General features: G+C 38.7%; 1 protein-coding gene, 1 long non-coding RNA gene and 1 pseudogene across 10 annotated transcripts in view; all 3 read left to right on the top strand.

The window, feature by feature from the left end:
* FCHSD2 (FCH and double SH3 domains 2) overlaps positions 1-22,191 on the top strand; it is a 240,726-nt gene that overhangs the window by 50,989 nt on the left and 167,546 nt on the right. The window lies entirely within an intron of this gene.
* On the top strand, positions 5,827-12,858 carry LOC146399705 (uncharacterized). Its single transcript, XR_014814635.1, has 3 exons — positions 5,827-7,846; positions 8,144-9,760; positions 10,059-12,858. It is a non-coding gene; the product is annotated as an uncharacterized LOC146399705 (long non-coding RNA).
* On the top strand, positions 12,185-12,285 carry LOC146399706 (U6 spliceosomal RNA; annotated as a pseudogene).

The following is a 22,191-nucleotide window of genomic DNA, read 5'->3' as shown; positions in this document are numbered from 1 at the left end:
GATTCATGGTGCTTCCTACTCCACTATCTTCCTACAATCCTCCTTCTATTGCCTTTTTTTTTTTAATGTGCAAAACAGACTATTTACTAAGCAATACTTTTTTGTCATGGAATAGATAACCATATCGTACTGATTTCTAAGCAAAAAACAATACACAGCCATCTCTGCTGTGCCTTTTTTTTTTTTTTTTTTTTTTTTTGGTCCTGCCCATGGCACATGGAAGTTCCTGGGCCAGGGACTGAACCTGTGTCACAGGAGTGACCTGAGCCACTCCAGTGACAATACTGGATTCTTAACCCCCTACACCACAAGAAAATTCCCTCATTCCCTTTTTTTTAAACCTAGAGTCTGGTGTGTTTCTGACTTCAACCCTGATCATAGCATTGCTTTCTGGTCTAGGGAGATGGTCACTTCATTTTGATGCCCATTTTTGTCTTACTGTTTTTTTTTTTTTTTAATTTTTAAATTTCTCATTTACATACTTTTTAAGTGGGGTGGGCGAGCATTGCATCAGAGCATGAATTTACTGTATGATCTTCACTTTATGATCTTCACATAAAGTCTTTCTTAGGATTTATAACTCCCTTTGGCTCTGGCATTGTATGGTATATTGTTGATCATTTCTCCTGGAAAACTTTCTTTCTTTCTTTTGTGTGTGTTGGCACACCTGTGACATATGGAAGTTCCCAGGCTAGGGTCAAATCAGAGCTGCAGCTGCCAACTTACGCCACAGCAACACCATATCCAAGCCACATCTGTGACCTGTGCCTCAGCTTGTGACAATGCTGGATCCTTAACTATTGAGTGAGGCCAGGAATTGAACCTGCATCCTCATGGATACTGTCAAATTCTTAACCCAGTAAGCCGCAATGGAAACTCCTTCTGGAAAACCTTCTGACTGGTATTTCTTCATTGCCTCTGAATAGGAGCATAGGAAAAACAAAACATTTCTATCTTGGGTGTTTTTCCACACTCTTGGTATTAGAAAGATAAGATTGTCTCAAGATATATTATCAGATCTTGGGCTATTATGTTTGAATTTACTAGTGACAGACAATAGTAAGACTTATGCACAAATTAAGACATGAAAAATGCCTCAACTTTTCGAATCCATTAAATTTAGTACAATTAGACAATTGTTTAAAATTCTTCCTTGTACAGGTGTTATTTTCCTTGAGATTTAATTTTAAACAGGTGGTTACATTTTCAATGATTTAGTGAATTAATCATAAAGGAATTTGCTCCTTCAATAATACAGACAGGAGTTCCCGTCGTGGCGCAGTGGTTAACAAATCCGACTAGGAACCATGAGGTTGCGGGTTCGGTCCCTGCCCTTGCTCAGTGGGTTAACGATCCGGCGTTGCCGTGAGCTGTGGTGTAGGCTGCAGACGCGGCTCGGATCCCGCGTTGCTGTGGCTCTGGCGTAGGCCGGTGGCTACAGCTCCGATTCAACCCCTAGCCTGGGAACCTCCATATGCCGCGGGAGCGGCCCAAGAAATAGCAACAACAACAACAACAACAGCAACAACAACAACAACAACAACAACAAAAAGACAAAAGACAAAAAAAAAAAAATAATAATACAGACAGAGGTTAGAAGGAGACTTCAAGTGGTATTAGAGCAGGGTATGCTCCACCTTGTTTTTAAAAATAGTTGTTTAGTAAGGATAGCAGGTGTCCTAGGCAATATGCAGTTTGCTTTGTTTGTAATACAGGGATACTTGAGAAGGTACTGATGACTGTGTAAATAAGATACTGTTGATTTTAGGTTAGTTTTGTGAATATAAACAAAATTTTGCTGCAAGTGGCTAATTTATTAAGATTTCTTTTGTCAGTCAAGGATTACCTGAGAGTTTGGTAAACCTGTTGTCAATTCTTTAACTGTGGGTTTTCCTTGTTTTGGAGGGAGAATCAGTGCTATTAGATTTCCAGAATTTTGAACGTGTTGACAATTAAAAAAGAACACACAGATACAGAAAAAATTTAGTAAAATTCGTCATTAGTTGGTTAGCTTCTCAGGACTTCCTTTTGTAGTAGGATACATAATGCTTGAATTATCATAGACTAAAAGCTAGCTTTATTTCTCCTCTTACCATAGAAAGAGGAGGGAAAATATTGGTTGACCTTCGGCAAACTGAAGCTAGTAGGCAGTAAAATTAAAGTGGAGAGTGGTGGGAGTTCCTGTTGTGGCTCAGTGGTTAACGAATTCGGCTAGGAACCATGAGGTTGCAGGTTCGATCCCTGGCCTTGTTCAATGGGTTAAGGATCCGGTGTTACCGTGAGCTGTGGTGTAGGTTGCAGACGCGGCTTGGATCCCGTGTTGCTATGGCTCTGGGGTAGACCGGCGGCTACAGCTCTGATTAGACCCCTAGCCTGGGAACCTCCGTATACCACAGGAGCGGCCCTAGAAAAGGCAAAAAGACCAAAAAAAAAAAAAAAAAGTGGAGAGTGGTGAGCATGCCTCATTTTTAGAGATGGGAAAAATCTAAAAATGTTTGTAGTTGATGCACCCATTGAAGGGAAGTGTTGGTAGCTTGCTGTCACCTGACGATATTTTCTGTAGCCTGCCCTATAACTTGCTAATGTTAGAAGAGGACCCTAGAAATTAATTTTTAAAAAGGATAACTTTATAGTGTGAAATTTCCTTTTCTCTTATGGAGCTTATTATTTTTAAAAATAAAATTGCATTGGAGTTCCCATTGTGGCTCAGTGGTTAACAAATCTGACTAGGAACCATGAGGTTGCGGGTTCAATCCCTGGCCTTGCTCAGTGGGTTAAGGATCCGGTGTTGCCGTGAGCTTTGGTGTAGGTTGCAGACACGGCTCGGATCCCATGTTGCTCTGGCTCTGGCATAGGCCGGCAGCTACATCTCTGATTTGACCCCTAGCCTGGGAACCTCCATATGCCATGGGAGTGGCCCAAGAAAATGGCAAAAAGACAAAAAAAAAAAAAAAAAAAAAGGGCAAAAAAAAAAAAAGAATAAGTAAAACCTCATGTCCTTAAGGGGTACAACATTATATTTTGATGTACCTATACATGGTGAAGGCACGATGGTACTGCAATCAAGCTAATTAATATATCAGTTTCCTCAGTTACCTTTGTGTGTGTGTGTTGAGAGAGCACCTGAAACCTGCTCTCTGTTTGTGGTCTGTGTGTCTTTTTATTTTATTTATTTTATTTTATTTTATTTTGTCTTTTTTGGCATTTCTTGGGCTGCTCCCGTGGCATATGGAGGTTCCCAGGCTAGGGGTCAAATCAGAGCTGTAGCCACCGGCCTACGCCAGATCCACAGCAACGCAGGATCCGAGCCGCGTCTGCAACCTATACCACAGCTCACGGCAACGCCGGATTGTTAACCCACTGAGCAAGGGCAGAGATTGAACCCGCAACCTCATGGTTCCTAGTCGGATTCGTTAACCACTGCGCCACGACGGGAACTCCCTGTTTGTCTTTTAAATGTTAGTACCATACTGTATTGATTACTATAGCTTTGTAATATATTTTGAAACCAGGAGTTGTGGTGCCTTCGGCTTAGTTCTTTCTCTACTTCTTCTTCCTTTTTTTTTTTTTTTTTTTTTTTTTTTAGCAGAGAAAGGTTTATTGCTAGGGCTGTGCAAGAACAGATGGCTTGTGCTGTCAAGACCAGAACTCCCAGCTTAATTCTTCTTTTTCAAGATTGCTTTGGCTCTTTGGGATCTTTTTGGTTCCATATGAAGTTTAGGATTATTCTTGTATTTCTGTGACAATTGCCATTGGAATTTTGACAGGGATTAGGTTGACTCTGTGTGTCATTTGGGGTAGTAAAGACATTTCAACAATGTTAATTCTTTTAATTCATGAATATGGGATTTTTTCCATTAATTTATATCTTTACTTTCCTCAGTATTTTATAGTTTTCAGTGTACTGATCATTTACCTCCTTGGTTAAATTTATTTCTAAATATTTTATTCTTTTTGATGTTATCATAAACGGAATTGTATTCTTTTTTTTTTTTTTTTTTTTGTCTTTTGTCTTTTTGTCTTTTTGTTGTTGTTGTTGTTGTTGCTATTTCTTGGGCCGCTCCCGCGGCATATGGAGGTTCCCAGGCTAGGGGTTGAATCGGAGCTGTAGCCACCGGCCTACGCCAGAGCCACAGCAACGCGGGATCCGAGCCGCGTCTGCAGCCTACACCACAGCTCACGGCAACGCCGGATCGTTAACCCACTGAGCAAGGGCAGGGACCGAACCCGCAACCTCATGGTTCCTAGTCGGATTCGTTAACCACTGCGCCACGACGGGAACTCCCGGAATTGTATTCTTGATGTCCTTTTTGGATAGATTGTTGTCAAGATTTTTATGTATTGATTTTGTGTACTGCAACTCTATTAAATTTAGGTTTTTTAATAGTCTTTAGGGTTTTCTATATAGGGGATCATATATTTTTAAACAGAAAATTTTACTTTTTCCTTTACAATTTGAATGCCTTTTATTTATTTTTTTCTCGTCTGATTGCTGATACTTCCAGCAGTCTTTTGACTAGAAATGGCAAGAGTGGGCATCCTTATGTGTGTGAGTTATATGTATAACTTTTTATCATGTTTTACACTGGTGGTCTTCAAATCAAGAGCCTGTACCCAGTTGGTGTCAAGGTGGACCCTTCTCGGGGGACTGCAAGACCACTTGCCTAACTTAAGTCCTTGGGCCGGAGAGGGGGCTACATCTTCGCTGAGAAGTTATTACTGCCAGGTGGCCTTAATCAAGTTTGCACCTTGAATACTCACAGTTTTTGTGGTCTAGAACTTTTCCTAACCATTATCTAGTTTATAACAGTCCAGAGTTTTTGGTACTCTGAGATAGCCATCAAAAAACAGACCAAAATGATCTCTGGAGGCATTTACCTTCCATTGAGGCCTCCAAGGATTCCCTCCTGTAAAATTCCAGGAATATGAACTCAGCGTGAATGATCACACATCATGATTGAAAACTGCCAAAAATAAAGCTTAGAATCAGACCCACAAAGACTGCAGGATATTGGAATGATCAGATACAGAATGTAAAATAAGAATATTTCATATATGTTAAGGAGATAAAAGTGAGAGCTTAAAATTAAAAAAAAAAAGGAGACTCTAGTCAGTTTGATTTTAGGGGATTCATGGACAAATTGTGACGACATTCAGTCACGCCAGTGTTATACTGAGATGTTACATCTGAGCTTGTCCATTTTCAACTGAATATTGGTGTGCGTAGTGTATACGTATAATGCCTGATTTTCAGAGTCCTCTGTACAGTGATAACCTAGGTCTCTCTCTCTCTCTTTTTCTTTTTTTTTAAATTTTTATTTTTTGCTTTTTAGGGCTGCACCTGGGAGGCATATGGAGATTCCTAGGGTAGGCATCTAATTGGAGCTGTAGCTGCCAGCTTACACCCCAGCCACAGCAACATCAGATCCGAGCTGCATCTGTGACTCACGCCGTAGCTCACATCAATGCTGGATTTTTAATCCACTGAGCGAGGCCAGAGATCGAACCTGCAACCTCATGGTTCCTAGTCAGATTCGTTTCCACTGCGCCGTGATGGGAACTCTTCTCTCTTTTTTTTGGCCACACTCACAGCATGTGGAAGTTCCCAGGCCAGAGACAAACCTGTACTACAGCTGTGACCCAAACCACAGCAGTGATAATGCCAGATCCTTAACCTGCAGGACCACCAGGGAACTTCTAACCTCAGATCAAGTTAATACCAAGTTGCTATGGCATAAGCCTAACTGGTTTTATTTTATTTTATTTTATTTTTTTTTGTCTTTTTTTTTTGCTATTTCTTTGGGCCGCTCCTGTAGCATATGGAGGTTCCCAGGCTAGGGGTCCAGTCGGAGCTGTAGCCACTGGCCTACGCCAGAGCCACAGCAACGCAGGATCCGAGCCGTGTCTGCAACCTACACCACAGCTCACGGCAACGCCGGATCGTTAACCCACTGAGCAAGGGCAGGGACCGAACCCGCAACCTCATGGTTCCTAGTCGGATTCGTTAACCACTGCGCCACGACGGGAACTCCCTAACTGGTTTTATGATATTAGAAAAAATGTTGCAAAACCTTTAAAGGATGCAGAATTGGAAGTTCTGAAGGTTCGGTACTTCATGTCCCTCTTAGCTTACTCAGAGGCTGAGGGATTTCCATTCCTTGTATTGCTCTGGGAGGTGCAATATATTATTTGGAAAGCTCTGATTTAAAACTAATAGATAGGCATGGATTGAATTCTCCTTCAGAGCTTCCAAAAGGAACCACCCTGCTGATACTTGTAGCCACCAGAATTATGGAAGAATAAATTTCTGTTGGTTTAAGCCACCCAGTTTGTGGGACTTCAGTGCTTTGTTACAGGAGCCCTGAGAAACTTAGATAGTAACCAGCTATAATTTTCTTATTCAGATATTATTTGAGCCTTCTTGTTGTGGCTACACGTATAAATGTGACTGAAAAGAGGATCTTCTCCTCCTGTTTATGATAACCCTAAGTTTTAGAGCACTAAGTATTGCTAGTCATCATTATTTAGATTCTTACACTAAACACTAAGACACTGGCTATTATATCTGCTTTTAGAATGAAGACACAGGGCTCAGAAAGGGCAACCCTCACATAATCTGAATGTTGGTTTCTGACTAAAAGCCTGTATTTTCTTTCCTGTTTCTCCATGTACTTAGAGAAGTCAGTTTTTATTGGTAGCAGTAGCTGGTATTTACAGATTTTCTTCTCTAACTCACAGTTTAGTTGTATAATCTAGGCAAAAAAACAGTGGCCTCTTGAGAGTTCCCTTGTGGCACAGCTGGTTAAGGATCCAGCGTTGTCACAGCCACTGCTGTGGCTCGGCTCGCTATTGTAATGTGGGTTTGATCCCTAGCCCAGAAACTTCCAAATGCTAGGGCATAGCCAAAAAAAAAAAAAAAAAAAAAAAGTTGGCTTCTTAAATGTGCCAGCCTTTTCCAAAAGCTCTGAGTTCTGTGTACTTTTAGTATTTGTTTGCATTTCTCATTCTCATCTAGAGGCCAGAGTTTAGAACCAAATTATATCATTCTGTTCCTCTGGGATCACTGAGTAGCTGAAACCGAGAAATACTAGGTATTTCTCATAGGAGTTCCAGGAACTTTAGAATTTTGTCTAGAGAATCAGAATGATTAGAATATTCATTATTGTTTATTAGTAGCTTTAAATAGAGCATTCAGAACAAATGGTTAGTGAGCAATTTTTTTAAGAAACCCCCAAATGGAGTGACTGTCAATAAAGACTCATGTAATTGATAGTGTGTCATCTATCCTTTCATGACGACTGGTTGTAGATAAAATCAAACCTTTTATCTTTCTTCTGTGGAAATAGATGAAATAGTTCTGAACGTGATGAGTTTATGCTCATGTTTGATTATAGATGTTTTTGAGGGGGTTATGACATTGCTGAATAAATACTGAAACACTTTGAGTAAGTCCTAGTCTAATGGAGAGATAGATTCATAAACAAATGAAACTAGCTTGCCTGGCTTTGCATAGGAGAGTCATTATCCATTAAATAAATGCGTATCAAATGCTCCTCAGTAGAGTACTGCTTCGTACTGTTGCCCATTTGAGAGAAGGTTCTGTGCTTTAAATCATTGGTTCAGGTGAGTTTGAATTTAGGATTCATATCTGCAATCACTTTTTATCTATCTTTGTATTGTGTATGTTATGTCATTTACAATCAACAATCACATAGGTGCCTTGTTTGTTGTATTTGAGCATGAGTTGTGCTGCCTATCATCAGCCTGTCTTCTCGTTGAGGTACTCCCTACCACCTGCCAGAGGGAATTTTGGATGCGCATCGTAGCCTACATTTTAAATCAGCTGGTCTCTGGAGTTCCCGTCGTGGCGCAGTGGTTAACGAATCCGACTAGGAACCATGAGGTTGCGGGTTCGGTCCCTGCCCTTGCTCAGTGGGTTAACAATCCGGCGTTGCCGTGAGCTGTGGTGTAGGTTGCAGACGCGGCTCGGATCCCGCGTTGCTGTGACTCTGGCGTAGGTCGGTGGCTACAGCTCCGATTAGACCCCTAGCCTGGGAACCTCCATATGCCGTGGGTGCGGCCCAAGAAATAGCAACAACAACAAAAGACAAAAAATAAATAAATAAATAAATAAATAAATCAGCTGGTCTCAAACAGTTTTCAAATTGGGTGGAACTCCATCCAACCTTTTAATGTGATGTATGGGGAAAAAGTGAGAAATTTAATTTTATAAACCAACAGTAGTCTAAATTGTTACTCTTTCTAATTCTCTAGGTTGGTTTGCTTCATGGATTTTCTGAGAAAGGAGAAAGTGGTCTAATGGCTTTTACTTAAAAAAAGGCAGCCGTAACACTATTCAGGAAACATTCCATGATTACACTGATACCTCCCTTATCCACCTACAGAGTCTTTGAAAACAGGATTATATTTCCCTTGTAACTTATTTCTAGCTCTTAGTACAACATCTGGCACATCGTAAATGCTTAAGTTATTCGCTACATGAAATGAAGATGCTTTTTGCAGATCTGCTTTGTTGGAAATTATGATTCAGAGTAGGAACCAATAAAATGTTATTCTTAAGCCGAGAAAGTGGTATTGCTAGAAGGAAATAGAAGCATGTCTTTTGACCAATAATTGAGAGCCACAAGTAGCTCATGTAGTGTGTTACTACTTATATTCTCAGAAATCATTTAATGATGTTTACAGCACAGGGAACTGTTTATAGTACACAGTTCTTGGGTTAGAACATGATGAAAGATAGTATGAAAAAAAAATATATATGTATGGCTGGGTCACTTTTTTTTTTTTTTTTTTCTTTTTAGGGCTGCACCCATGGCATATGGAGGTTCCCAGGCTAGGGGTCCAATCAGAGCTACAGCTGCTGGCCTATGCCACAGTTCACAGTAACACTGGATCCTTAACCCACTGAGCAAGGCCAGGGATCAAACCCGCAACCTCATGATTCCTAGTCAGATTCGTTTCTTCTGCGCCACAATGGGAACTCCTGGCTGGGTCACTTTACTGTACAGCAGAAATTGAAGGAGTATTGTAATCAATTATATTTTAATAAAAAATTTTTTTTAAATAAAATTAAAAACAGTTTGCAAAAACTTTATTTCTCATATTAGGATTAAACTTTGAATCCATTTAATGAAGTTTACCTTTCTTCAACTTTTTAGGTATTATATATGCCTATATAAAATTTAGCAGAATTATACTTAGTCTTTACATACTAATAAATGCAAACTAAATTTTTTTTTTTTTTTTTTTTTTTTTTTTGCCGTTTCTTGGGCTACTCCCATGGTATATGGAGGTTCCCAGGCTAGGGGTCTAATCGAAGCTGTGGCCGCCAGCCTACACCACAGCCATAGCAACGTGGGATCTGAGCCACGTCTGTGACCTGCACCACAGCTCACAGCAACACCAGATCCTTAACCCACTGAGCAAGGCCAGGGATCGAACCCGCAACCTCATGGTTCCTAGTTGGGTTCGTTAACCACTGAGCCACGATAGGAACTCCGAAAACTAAATATTGATTAAAGGAATATTCACTTTAATGGACTGTATTTAATATTATTAATTGTTATTTTAATGAACAGTTACTAGTTCAAATAATTTTTTTAGTGACAAACATTGGAGCTTGAGGACTTATTAAATAATATGAGCAAGTGGTTTTTCAGGGTAGCTACAAAGATAAATAAAAGTTGATTCTTATCCTCAAAGGTTTTATACACAAGTAGGATAAATATGTAAATGAGGAGTTCCTGTGGTGGCGCAGTGGTTAACGAATCCGACTAGGAACCATGAGGTTGCGGGTTCGGTCCCTGCCCTTGCTCAGTGGGTTAACAATCCGGCGTTGCCGTGAGCTGTGGTGTAGGTTGCAGACGCGGCTCGGATCCCGCGTTGCTGTGGCTCTGGCGTAGGCCGGTGGCTACAGCTCCGATTCAACCCCTAGCCTGGGAATCTCCATATGCCGTGGGAGCGGCCCAAGAAATAGCAACAACAACAACAACAAAAAAGACAAAAAGACCAAAAAAAAAAAAAAAAATGTAAATGAGTGTAGTATAAAGCGAAACGAAGTAGTTTCCAGATCACAGTTATATTCAGCAAGATTGTGAGCAGAGGGAAGCAGTACATACTAGTAGTGAATGGTGAGCAAAGACTGTGGATGAGGCGTTCACTATCAGCTACTGTTGCGATAGGTACGCCAGTTATTAAACTAAGGTCTCCTTTGTCCTTGTTGGCTCAGTTCTTAAACACTAGTGCCCGTTTTTAATATTTTTAGATTTTGTGAACTAGAAATCTTGACTGTTTGCTAAAAATGGGTCTCTGTAAGAAATTTCTAAGTGGAGGGTATAGCCCGATGTTTGAGAATATGGTTTGAGGAGTTTCCACTGTGGTGGCACCAGCTCGATCTCTCAGTCCAGTGCAGTGGGTTAAGGATCTGGTGTTGCCACAGCTGTGGCTCGGATTCTGTCCCTGGCCCAGGAACTTTCACATGCTATGGGTGCAGACACACACACACACACACGCACGCACACACGCACGCAAAAGACAGAGAAGGAAAAAAAAAAGAATATGGTTTGAATCCCAGATTTCCACTTCTTAGCTCTGTAACCTGGGGTGGTTTACTTAACCACTCTGTGCCTTAGTTTACCAACCATAAAACAGGATGATGGTGGTGGTGGTGGTGGTGAAGATGATGATAATAATACCATCATGTAGCGGGGTCGTTTATCTTTATTTCTTAGTAGAGTGTGCTTTCTCATGGATCGACACTTCATAGCAGGGTAGATGGCTGGAGAGTCTAAGATAAGGCATTGTCCTTGCATGTAGAGGCTAAGAATCCAGTTGTAGTGCAGTGAAATTAGAACTGTACTGAAAACAAAAATGGGAAACTGTTTTAGAGCATTTTAAAAAAATTTTTATGGCTGCACCCGTGGCATATGGAAGTTCTCCAGCCAGGGATGGAATTTGAGCTACAGCTGTATCCTTTAACCTACTGTGCCAGCTGGGGATCGAACCCATGCCTCCTCAGTGACCCAAGCCTCTGTTGTCTGTAGACTCTTAACCCACTGCACCACAGTGAGAACTCCTAGAGCACATTTTAAATCTGTCCCAGGTTTCAGGAAGAGAGCAGCTGCTTCTTTGCTACCAAATATGTTTTTGAGAGAATATTGATTTTTAGGTGATTTTTAGGTTTGCAGCAGTTCTGGAATTCTGAGGATTCTGAAAGCCTGGATGCCAGTACCTGAGTTCCTTCTCTGATTTTTAAAATATTTTCTTTGACTTCTTAAAAATGATCAGTGCAAAATTAATGAGACCCCTGCCCCCACACCTTCTTCTGTTTAATTTTCCATTATCCTTTGTTTGCTCTTAACTTCATTTAATCTGTACTTGCAAATAAAATTAGGCTCATTCCAAAGCTTTTCTTTGTAGTCAGGTATATTGTAGTCACTCAGTTTTTCAACTGATGACATACTGAAAGGATGTTAAATTAAAATGTTGATATGCTTTGTTTTACTGCCTTTTATTATCAGTGCATCCAAACATAGCAAAGTTGAAAGAATACAACACTTAACACCCATATACCAACCACCTACATCCTACCATTAACAGATAGTATACTTGCTTTATCACATGTGTATCCATATGTTGATTGTTCTTCCATTCAGTATTCCATTTTATTTTTGGTGAGTTTCAAAGTAAACTGCAGACATCAGTATCTTTCCCCTCTAAATACTTCAAGTATACTTTGTTTTTAGTCCTTTTTATTTTTAATTTATATGCTTTATTTTGATTTTCGACTGAACCCACTGCAGTTGATTCTGTTACTAAACCTTCTCATTATTAATGCTCAAAATTAGATTTTTTTTTTTTGGTTTGGATTTTTTTTTTTTCTTTTTAGGGCCGCACCTGCAGCATATGGAGGTTCCTGGGCTAGGGGTCAAATCGGAGCTGCAGCTGCCAACCACAGCCACAGCCACAGCCACAACAGAAGACCCATGCTGCATCTGCGATCTACACCACAGCTCACAGCAACTCTGGATCCTTAACCTGCTGAGTGAAGCCAGGCGATTGAACCCATATCCTTATGGATGCTGGTTAGGTTGTGCTGAGCCACAACAGGAACTCTGGTTTGGACTTTTAAAAAAAAGATAATTGTGCTCGCTTCGGCAGCACATATACTAAAAAAAAAAAAAAAAAATTGGAACGATACAGAGAAGATTAGCATGGCCCCTGCGCAAGGATGACACGCAAATTCGTGAAGCGTTCCATATAAAAAAAAGATAATTTTGTAGTTATGTAGGTCAGTTTTTTAAAGTACTTTTAGATTATGTAATTGTACCATTTTTACCCTACAGTTTCCAATACTTGAGAGTATGAGTTTTAAAGACAAGTTCTCCCATACCATTCGACATTAAAAGCATTGCTTACTTTTTAACCATGTAGAAGACCTCAACTAGGTTATGAACTGTTTGTAGCCAAGAGTTATGTATCATGATTTCTTGTGGCTCATAACATCTTGAAAGGGAGAACTCAAATATTTGTTGATATATTGACTCTTTGATACTAATGCTTAAAATATTCTGGACACTCTTGTTCTAAGGTCGAAAGTTTAAAAATAAATCCTAACTATATTTTCCAGCAACTTTCAAGAATTTGGATTCCTTATATATGTGATGTATATTATAATAGAATTCAAAAAATCATAATAGGAAATTATTCAAGAGGTGTGTAATGGTGAGGCATTGTTCTCAGAATAACAGGATATCCTTCTATTTTTTAGATTTTGCATCTCCAGCATATAAAAGAATATAATGACCTACTCTGGGCATAACTTTTTGGAAAAAAAAATTATTATTTTAAAATAATTGAACCTTGGACCTTGGATTAAATAACCATTATAGATCATCTTGTTATTTAAGATTGGATTCCAAGTAGCAAATAAAATACAGAATATATTAAACTAAAATGATCTTTTATACTGTTTTCATTGTTGTTTCTTGAAATCTATTCAGGGTATCATTTTTTGAACGTATAGTTAGATAAAAATTATAGCAGGAGAAAGTCCTTTTTCTCTCTGCTTCACACACACACACACACTCCTATAGTTGGCACTCTTATTTGTCTGGCTTGAAGATTCTTTTAGGTCTTCCAGATTTAGTGTCTGTTGCCCTACTGGATTAGATTTTGATTCCTTTCAGTCAGATAAATTAGAATTTTAGGATACCAAGAGACAGAGACCATGTGGAGGGGTTTTCATGCCCTTCAGTCTGTAGCAGTAATGATTCCTAAATAGTTTCTAAACGCATCCCACTGTCTGTAGGTGGGAATGTTTAATCATCTTAATGGTCCTGAGCTTCAGTGACGTCTTTGCTAATTGAATGATGGGGCCAAGAAAGGAGAGGAGCCTTTCCAGCAGTATGTTCAACCATTTAGAACAAGGGTTGGCAATTTTCTTTTTTTCTGCAAAGTACCAGAGAGTCAATATTTTAGGCTTTGAAGGCCATGCAATCTCTGCAACAGTTGCTCAGCTTTGCTGCTGTAAAGTGAAAGTAGCCGTAGACAGTTGGTAAACAGTAACATGATTGCATTATAAGTTTTCTTCAGAAAAAAGCAGATTACAGGCTGTAATTTGCCAGCCTGAGCCGTAGAATTGTCTCTTGAACTCTCTGTTGTGAGGACATCTTTCCTAATAATTCATGTGCTTGTAAAGTACAGTAAAAATGAATTGCTAGGAAAATGAAATCTAAAAAGGCAAAATAGAAGCTTAAATTTTTAAACAGATAAATTACATTTCAATAAATATAATTAGAACAGCCATACATAAGGAAAAAGAGAAGAAACACTTGTAAATGTTGCTGTTTGTATTTTCTAGCCTATTAGTATAGAATTGCTATTATAGTTACAACTTATTTTGTTATTCCGCAATTCTAAACAAAAAGCTGAGTGAGCTAAACGGTTCCTGTGTTTTAGCAACATTCCGAGTAGTGAAAACCAAACTCACAGAAGTATGTCGATAAGAATTGGAGGATAGATTTAAAAGAAATTTCAGCAAACCCAGGATATTGATTTCTAACTTTTCTCTAAGATGAAGCAAGTGATTTTTAATTTTCAGAATACGTTTTTCAATCTTTCATTAGTAGTCAGTTCCAACAATTTATCCTTTAGAGTTATGCTTAAATTTAAATTCCCTCTCAGTGGAAGAAATGGATTCTGGATTCATAAATTTCCTGTCTGTGGATTTTCTTTTGATGGGGAAAAAAGACTGAAATATCTCATCAAATTTGTCATGTGTGTAGTGATAATCTTTCCACACATGTATAGTATTGATATTACCTAGTTCACTGAAAATTATTAAATATGAAACATGTCATAAGTATCTGTAGGGACTTTGATCATTCATTCTATTAGCTTCCTTTTTTCCTTTGATCTTATTGTCCATTGGGGAACATTTCTGTGCGTTCCTTACATGGAAATATGAAGATCATTAAAAATACCAAATATATAAGACGAATAAATCTGGCTATTTTACATCTTTACAACATAGCCAAACATATTTTATCTCATATAAGCACTGAGAGTTCATTTCATTGCCCCTTTTTTTGTGTGTGTGTGGTCATACTTGGGGCCTATGGAAATACCAGGCCTGGAATCAAATCCGAGCTGTATCTGCCACTGTGCCACAACTGTGGCAGCGCTGGATCCTTAACCCACTGTGCCTGGCTGGGGATTGAACTGGCAACGCCATAGAGACAGGCCAGATCATTAACCCACTGTGCCACAGCAGGAACTCCTCATTACTCATTTTGGCAGAACATTTTCCCTTGGTAACCATGGAACCTCAGCATGTAGTAACCGTAATATATGATCAGTTTCCATGTTACCTATCAGTGAAGATAACTCCCTAATATATGCATTAGCCTTTAAGTAATCCACAATTTTACTATATCACTAAGCATATTATGGAACTTGTGACATTAAAAAAAAATCGTAGCAAGAATTTCTCAATGAGGGAAGCAGTGCATTGATTTATGCTCTGAAGTAAACTCCTTAATCTAGAGAACTGTCTGGATATTTTCCAGTTATGACAGTTGCATCATCAGAACATACTGTTACACAAAATTTAAACTCCAAGTCACATTTGTTGACTAGGTAACCTGTCATAAATCTATGCAACTTGAAGTTAGTTATGTTTGGCGATAAAGCTGAAAAAAATCCTTCCTTCATAACGTCATATTCAAATGGAATTGCCATTTTGTCTTTGCATTTATGAAGGTTTAATAAAAGACACTTTGCTAGGTTTGTGTGTTCTGTGAATTATTTTCCCATATCACTAGTCATTTCCTGAATGCATTGAATTACAGTATCATTAGAAATTGGTTCTTTATTGCAGAATCACTGAATATTTTCAAGCAAACATCTTTGATGGCGTTTTTCTTTCATGTTGATAAAAATGATGTTTTTGGTTTTAGTGTCCTGAAGAACTACTCTGTAAGAAGCCTAGAAAACACTAATGTTATAGAGCAAGAGGAGAAACATCTGCTTCTGTTGGCTTTCTAATTCACTGTTCTTTATTTTGAAATTAATTTTTTTGTTTTAAACGTATTTCTTTATATTTTCTATATAAATGCTACTTAGGTTTTGATGGCTTTATTGCTTCATAGCCAGTCCATCGCTGCAAATGATAAGTTGTGGTTTTAGCACTTCACTTTTAATTATATTTTCAAGTAAAATTAGTATGAACTCTTTGGTCTTCCTTGTTTGTTTGCTTTTTTTTTTTTTGGCCATGCCTATGGCATATGGAAGTTCTCCTGGCCAGGGATCGAACCCTTGCCATAGCCAGGACCCAAGCTGCTGCAGTGACAGTGCCAGATCCTTGACACTCTCTGCAGCAAGTGTTTCTTGTTTTTAGAATCACTTCCATTGTTATTTGATTTACAATGCCTGCCTCATTCAGAGAAGGTATTTTCTTCTTTACCAAAAGGCCAGTTAAGTGTTATACTACCTGCAAAATGGAGGTTAAAAATACCTATATATTTTCCCAACTAAAAATATGAAGTTGTAAATTAAAGGCTTGAAAATGTAAATGATTATAAAACGATAAATTGTGGAAGTAAATGATTTCATTTTCTCAGATTGTTTTATCTTGCATTATAGTTGACAAACTAGCCAATGTCAAATTACTGTAAAAGTATCTCAGTGTGTACATTAAATTTCTGTACTTATTGTGAACAAGTAACAAACAGTTGGTGGACCTTTGTTTTTATCTAACGATTACTAGAGGGCCATTGGGGGATGTTCCGTGTTTATTTTTCCTAGGGTAGAAATTCTAGGCCTTAAGTGAAACCTAGTTACAACTTTCTTTTACTTTGGTTGAGATACAGTGGGGCAAATTTCTTCCCATATCTTTTTTTTTTTTGGCTGTGCCTGTGGCATGCAGAAGTTCCTGGGGCAGGGATCCACCTGTAACCTGAGCCATTGCAATGACAACACTGAACTTAACCGGGAGGCCACCAGGAAAATCCTCTTGCCATGTCTTTTTATGGAGACATAATACCCAACAAATATAAAATAATTTGAAATAACTTTTAAGCAAGCAGTTTGCAAATGTTCCCTTTATCTGTGTAGATGTGGAAAGGCTTGTATAAGGAAAGTGGTCAAATAAATGTTTTTGTTTTTTTTTAACTTGATATGAAAAATCATGTTTGTGCCTGGGTTCCTATGTCCATTTTACAACTATCCCAATGTCCTATCATAATAGACACCTGTTTAAGATCCTTATATGACTAGCAGCTGTCTCTCAGATCTATTTTAATGAGGGTAACCTATTCCATATATGTTTATAGCAGTCTTCTTTCTGTGTATGATTTATAAATGTACACATATCTATATATATAATACATCTGTATCTATATCTATCTTGATAAATATAAAAATGTCCATTTTTTCCCCACCTATTTCTATAGGTCATTGAATTGTTTTAGTGACATTTTATAGAGCCTTGGAGCTGGAAGTGATGTGCAGCTTGTGTGTTCAAAGTCTCTTTATATTATTCTGTCTCTCTCTCTCTTTTTTTTTTGGTCTTTTTCTTTTTAGAACTGCACCTGCGGCATTTGGAGGTTCTCAGGCTAGGGGTCGAATCAGAGCTACAGCTTCTGGCCTACATCACAGCCACAGCAGTGCCAGATCCAAGCTGCATCTGCGACCTACACCAGGCTCAGGGCAACACCAGATCCTTAACCCACTGAGCGAGGCCAGGGATCAAACCTGCAACCTCATGGTCACTAGTCGGATTCTTTAACCACTGAGCCATGACGGGAACTCCCTCATTCTCTCTTTTTAATACATAAAGGAATCGGCAAAGCACAACCATCTAGCTTGATGCCTTTTTTTGTAATTTAAGTTTTTATGGACCATAGTCATGCACATTTGCTAATGTTAATCTCTGGCTTCTTTCTTGCTGCACTGGCAGAATTGAGTGGTTGACACAGGGACCATATGGCCTGCAAAGCTAAAAATATTTACTCTCTGGAACTTTACAGAAAATAATTGCAGCCACTGACATATAGGTCTTGCAATTCATTTTAAATTCAGTGATAGTAATTTTATTATCATTCAAGGCATTCATCTTCTAGTTAGAAAGTTCTTACTTATATTGAGCAAAAATCTTCCCTTTCAAGTAATCTTCTTGGGTACATGACAGTCTTTTAGGAATTTGAAGACAACTTTTATGTTTGTTCTCATGTTCTCATCTCTTTCTGCACATCTGTACCCCACTCCCAGTCTTCCTTCCCAGTCCTATTTTTTTGCCATTTTTAGGGCTGCTCCCGCGGCATATGGCGGTTCCCAGGCTAGGGGTCTAATTGGAGCTGTAGCCACTGGCCTACGCCAGAGCCACAGCAACGGTGGATCCAAGCCGCATCTGCAACCTACACCACAGCTCATGGCAATGCTGGATCCTTAACCCACTGAGCAAGGGCAGGGATCGAACCCGCAACCTCATGGTTCCTAGTTGGATTCGCTAGCCACTCAGAAAGAACGGGAACTCCAAAAAAAAAAAATTTTTTTTTTTTTTTTGCTTTTTTTTTTAGGGCCGCACCCACAGCATGTGGAAGTTCCCAGGGTTGAATCGTAGCTATAGCTGCCCCGCCTATGCCACAGCCACAGCCACCTGGCATCCGAGCCATGTCTGTGATCTACACCACAGCTCATGGCAATGCCAGATCCTTAACCCGCTGAGCAAGGCCAGGGATCGAACCTGCATCCTAGTCGGGTTTGTTAATCGCTGAGCCATGAAGGTTACTCCCCTAAAACTCTGTAGTTCATTCATTTCACACTTGAATGACCCATGTGACTCAGTATTAAATCTTTTACTTATCTTGTTTCCCGTCATTATTCCTCAGACGTTGATTTAATGTCTGAACCCATTTTAATAATTCCGTAGGTGTGACTGGCTCAGAGTAGAGCAGATTGTTTCTGCTCTACTTTTATTTCTTTCTTTATTTCTGTTTTACTATACATTTCTTATGTTCTGGTCACTCCTTGATGCTATTACTATTAACGTGGACTAAGATGCATTATCCTTTTAGGTAGCAGTATTACATTAGTGGCTTTTATGGAGCTTACACTCAAAGCCGCTAAGTCTCTTACGTCTCTTACTACATTAAATCAGTTCAACTCCATCCTCTTCTGAACCCACAACAGAATTTTTACTTCTATGAGATTCCAGTGTATTGAGATAGCTCACTGTACCAGTTATATTGAGAAGGTTTTGCATCTTTATTCTGTGGGTTTTTTTTGTTTTTTTTTTTTTGTTTTTTTTTTTTTTTTGGTCTTTTTAAGGCTGAACTTGCAGCATATGGAGGTTCCCAGGCTAGGGGTCCATTCAGAGGTGTAGCTGCCACCCTTTGCACAGGTCCAGCAACAAAGGATCTGAGCCGTGTCTGCGACCTACACCACAGTCCACAGCACAGCTCATGGCACCACTGGATCCTTAACCCACTGATCAAGGCCAGGGATCGAACCCACGTCTTCACAGACACTAGTCAGGTTCATTAACCATGGAGCCACGAGGGGAACTCGGCGCATCTTTCTTCTGTCATTCACATATCTTTTGTTTCTCTTAGCTCTTCTTCATGTGAGAATTTGATAGTAGTGTCTTACTTGTCTCACCTTGCTATATTTGCATGTTCATTATTGAACACAAGTAAAATTTTTGTGGGGAATTTCTCTTAGAATTTATGGTAAATTGAATCATTTCTCAGCAAATAGTCCTGTCCCAGCCTTTCCTTTGAGAGGAAATATTCATCCCTGACTCACTGACTTTGGACTTGGTCATATGGTTTACTTGAGACAATAGCATCAATGGAAGTGACAATAGGCCATTTCTGAGAAGGCTTTAAGAAGCCCAACAAGTTTCTTTTAGCTTTTTGTACTTCTTCCATTTCCCACAAGAAAAACTTGCCCTAGCTAATTATTGACCCTTCAGATTGGATCCTAGAATGAAAGATAAGTGAAGGAAAACGGAACTTGACTCACAAACCTGAAGCAGAAATACTCCAGCTAGCCTGAACTTATGAGTAAGAAATTAGCATTTAATGTTATACACCCCTGGCATATTTGGGGTTGTTTATTATGCAGTGTTAATTCAGTAATAGCTGACCCATAACAGTTAGCCAAGCCATTCTGTGTGTAAAGAATCATCTCTGAAATGTCTGTTGCCGGTAAGTAAGAGCCTGATACAGTACTAGACCGCCATGAATCCTGAGTGAAAGGAGAGCAGAGGTAAATGTCGGGTCTCACATGTGCTGAGATGCATGTCCATGGCCTGAGGTAGGAGATCCTCTTTAAGGAGAGGAATTACTACAGGCTGCACAGATACATCCTGCTGCTCTAGCCATGCCTCAGATGCTCTAGGCCACTCCTCTACTTCTTTGCAGTTGACTTGCTACCATTGTTAGGTTGTCTACTTCCTTCTATCCTGTTTTCCTGTTCCTCCTCATCTCCTGTGATTTTTTTCTACTTCCTGCCCTTTTGGAAATAGCTCATGTTTTCACAGACTATGTGTAGGATGTAGAGAAATAACAGAGTGAGACCATTGGAGTTCTCATTGTGACACTACCATTTTTTAACATGATCACTCTGAATAGGTTACAGAAACCAGTACAGAGTGGGCTTAGTAAATAACTCATGGTTGCTGCTAGGCTGAAATGAGAGGCCAGAGTTACTGACTCTGTACATACTGTATATAGTCATTTAGCAAATACTTAGAGTGAATTCTGATGGGCGCAGTGCTTTTGTACATTATTAAAATAGTTAGTGCTTTTTATGGCATTTTGATAATCATAGTCCTAGAAAATACTTGTTGGCATCACATCGATGCCAAGTGAAAATAACAGAATTCTTTTTCTGTCTATGGAAGAAAGAATGTAAATATTTGCCACTAGAAATTATTGAACAGCCTTATAGGTTTGTTTTATGTTACATCATGGCTTAATACTTTATTTCAGGACTTTTTGCCTTATCTTTGGTAGTGAATAGTTACAGTCAATAGTTGGTATTTTGGGAGTTCCCATCACAGCTCAGCAGGTGAGGAACCCAACTAGTATCCATGAGGATGTGGGTTCAATCCCTGGCCTTGCTCAATGGGCTAAGGTTCTGGTGTTGCTGCAAGCTGCAGCATAGGTTGCAGATGTGGCTAAGATCTAGCATTGCTGTGGCTGTGGTGTAGGCCGGCAACTGCAGCTCCAGCTCTGATTCGACCCCTAGCCTGGGAGCTTCCTATACTGCAAATACGGCCCTAAAAAGAAAAAAAAAAAACTTGAAGATAGGAATCCAAGGTAGAGTATAAGAAGATTGCTTATGCTCTGTTTTCTTCTTCTAGTACATTTATTCAGAGTATAAATTCAAGCATATATCATGCCATTTAATGTTATGAATGATCATATTCTTTTCTTAGAACCTTGAATAAGATACAGTAAAAGCTGTGAAGCTAACAACTTTTCTTTCCAGTTATCTGGGCATGTATCAGATGTTTTGAGTGTCTGTTTCATAGGAATCTTTTTAATTTAAAAATTATCCATGGTTTTAATGATTCAAATAGAACAAAGGTACAGAAAGTGAAATTTTCTTTGTTTCTTTTAAAATCCACTATCCTGTGTTTGGCATGAATCTTTTCCTTTTATGTGTGCTCAATTAATATGTAAGGTTTTTATTTATAAAAAGTAGGTCATACTTAAATGTATTCTATACCTTTCATATTTAATTGTGCTTTTGTCATTGATATTTTCCTCAAGTGAATACTTAAAGATCTCAGTTTTATTGGCAGAATTAGAGTTCATATTATAGATGTAAATTATTTAACATCCATATACTTTGAAGAATATCATAATCTCCATTTCCAAACATTTGAGCAAAATGCTCCCTTAAATGAATTTAGGACAGAAGAACTTGATCACATTGTCTAGCATAATATGGGTTCTAGAAAATGTTGAGTTCCATGTAGATAGAGAAAGTAGTGGTATCTTATACCTTTCACTCAATAAAGCAGGTAATGTCCCCTTGTCTTACAGAGGAGGGAGTTGAGGAGTGAGTAGGGTAAGAGAGGTAAGAGAAAGAAAAAATACTCTTTTTGAATCCTGTAGAATAAAAAATTCAACAGTAATAATATTTGAAATAACTTTAATTCCAGAGAGAGTTATAAATCAGGTGTCAGAACAGGTAACTTTATTGGGTTATAGTTGACTTTAGTGCAGGTAACTTTTTAAAAAAATTATTACTATTATTTTTAATAATTATTTCCCCAATATATTTTTTTCCCTACTGTACAGCATGGTGACCCAGTTACACATACATGTACACATTCTATTTTCGCACATTATCATGCTCCATCATAAGTGATTAGACATAGTTCCCAGTGCAACACAGCAGGATCTCACTGCTAATCCATTCCAAAGGCAATAGTTTGTATTTATTAACACAAGTAGAGCAGATAACTTTAAAACTTATATTTAGAAACTAAGGAATCTGAAAAAAGAAAGAAACCAAGGATACTGATTATTTAAAATAAAAAGCAATCTCTCCAAATGTTAATAGCGTTAATTAATAAATGCTAGGGAACAATGTTTCCTATCGGTGTTGTACTTCAAATCTGATGAATTTCTATCTTCAGCCTGTTTCATTATG

The sequence above is a fragment of the Sus scrofa genome, chromosome 9 (genome assembly GCF_054392235.1).
Source record: "Sus scrofa isolate SSC_HxYL_T2T_F1_AM1 chromosome 9, Sscrofa_HxYL_maternal_Yorkshire_Landrace_v2.0, whole genome shotgun sequence".
In the NCBI taxonomy this organism is placed as follows: Eukaryota; Metazoa; Chordata; class Mammalia; order Artiodactyla; family Suidae; genus Sus; species Sus scrofa.
The sequence above is the reverse complement of the archived record's forward strand: the minus strand, read 5'-3'. Positions and strand labels throughout refer to the sequence as shown.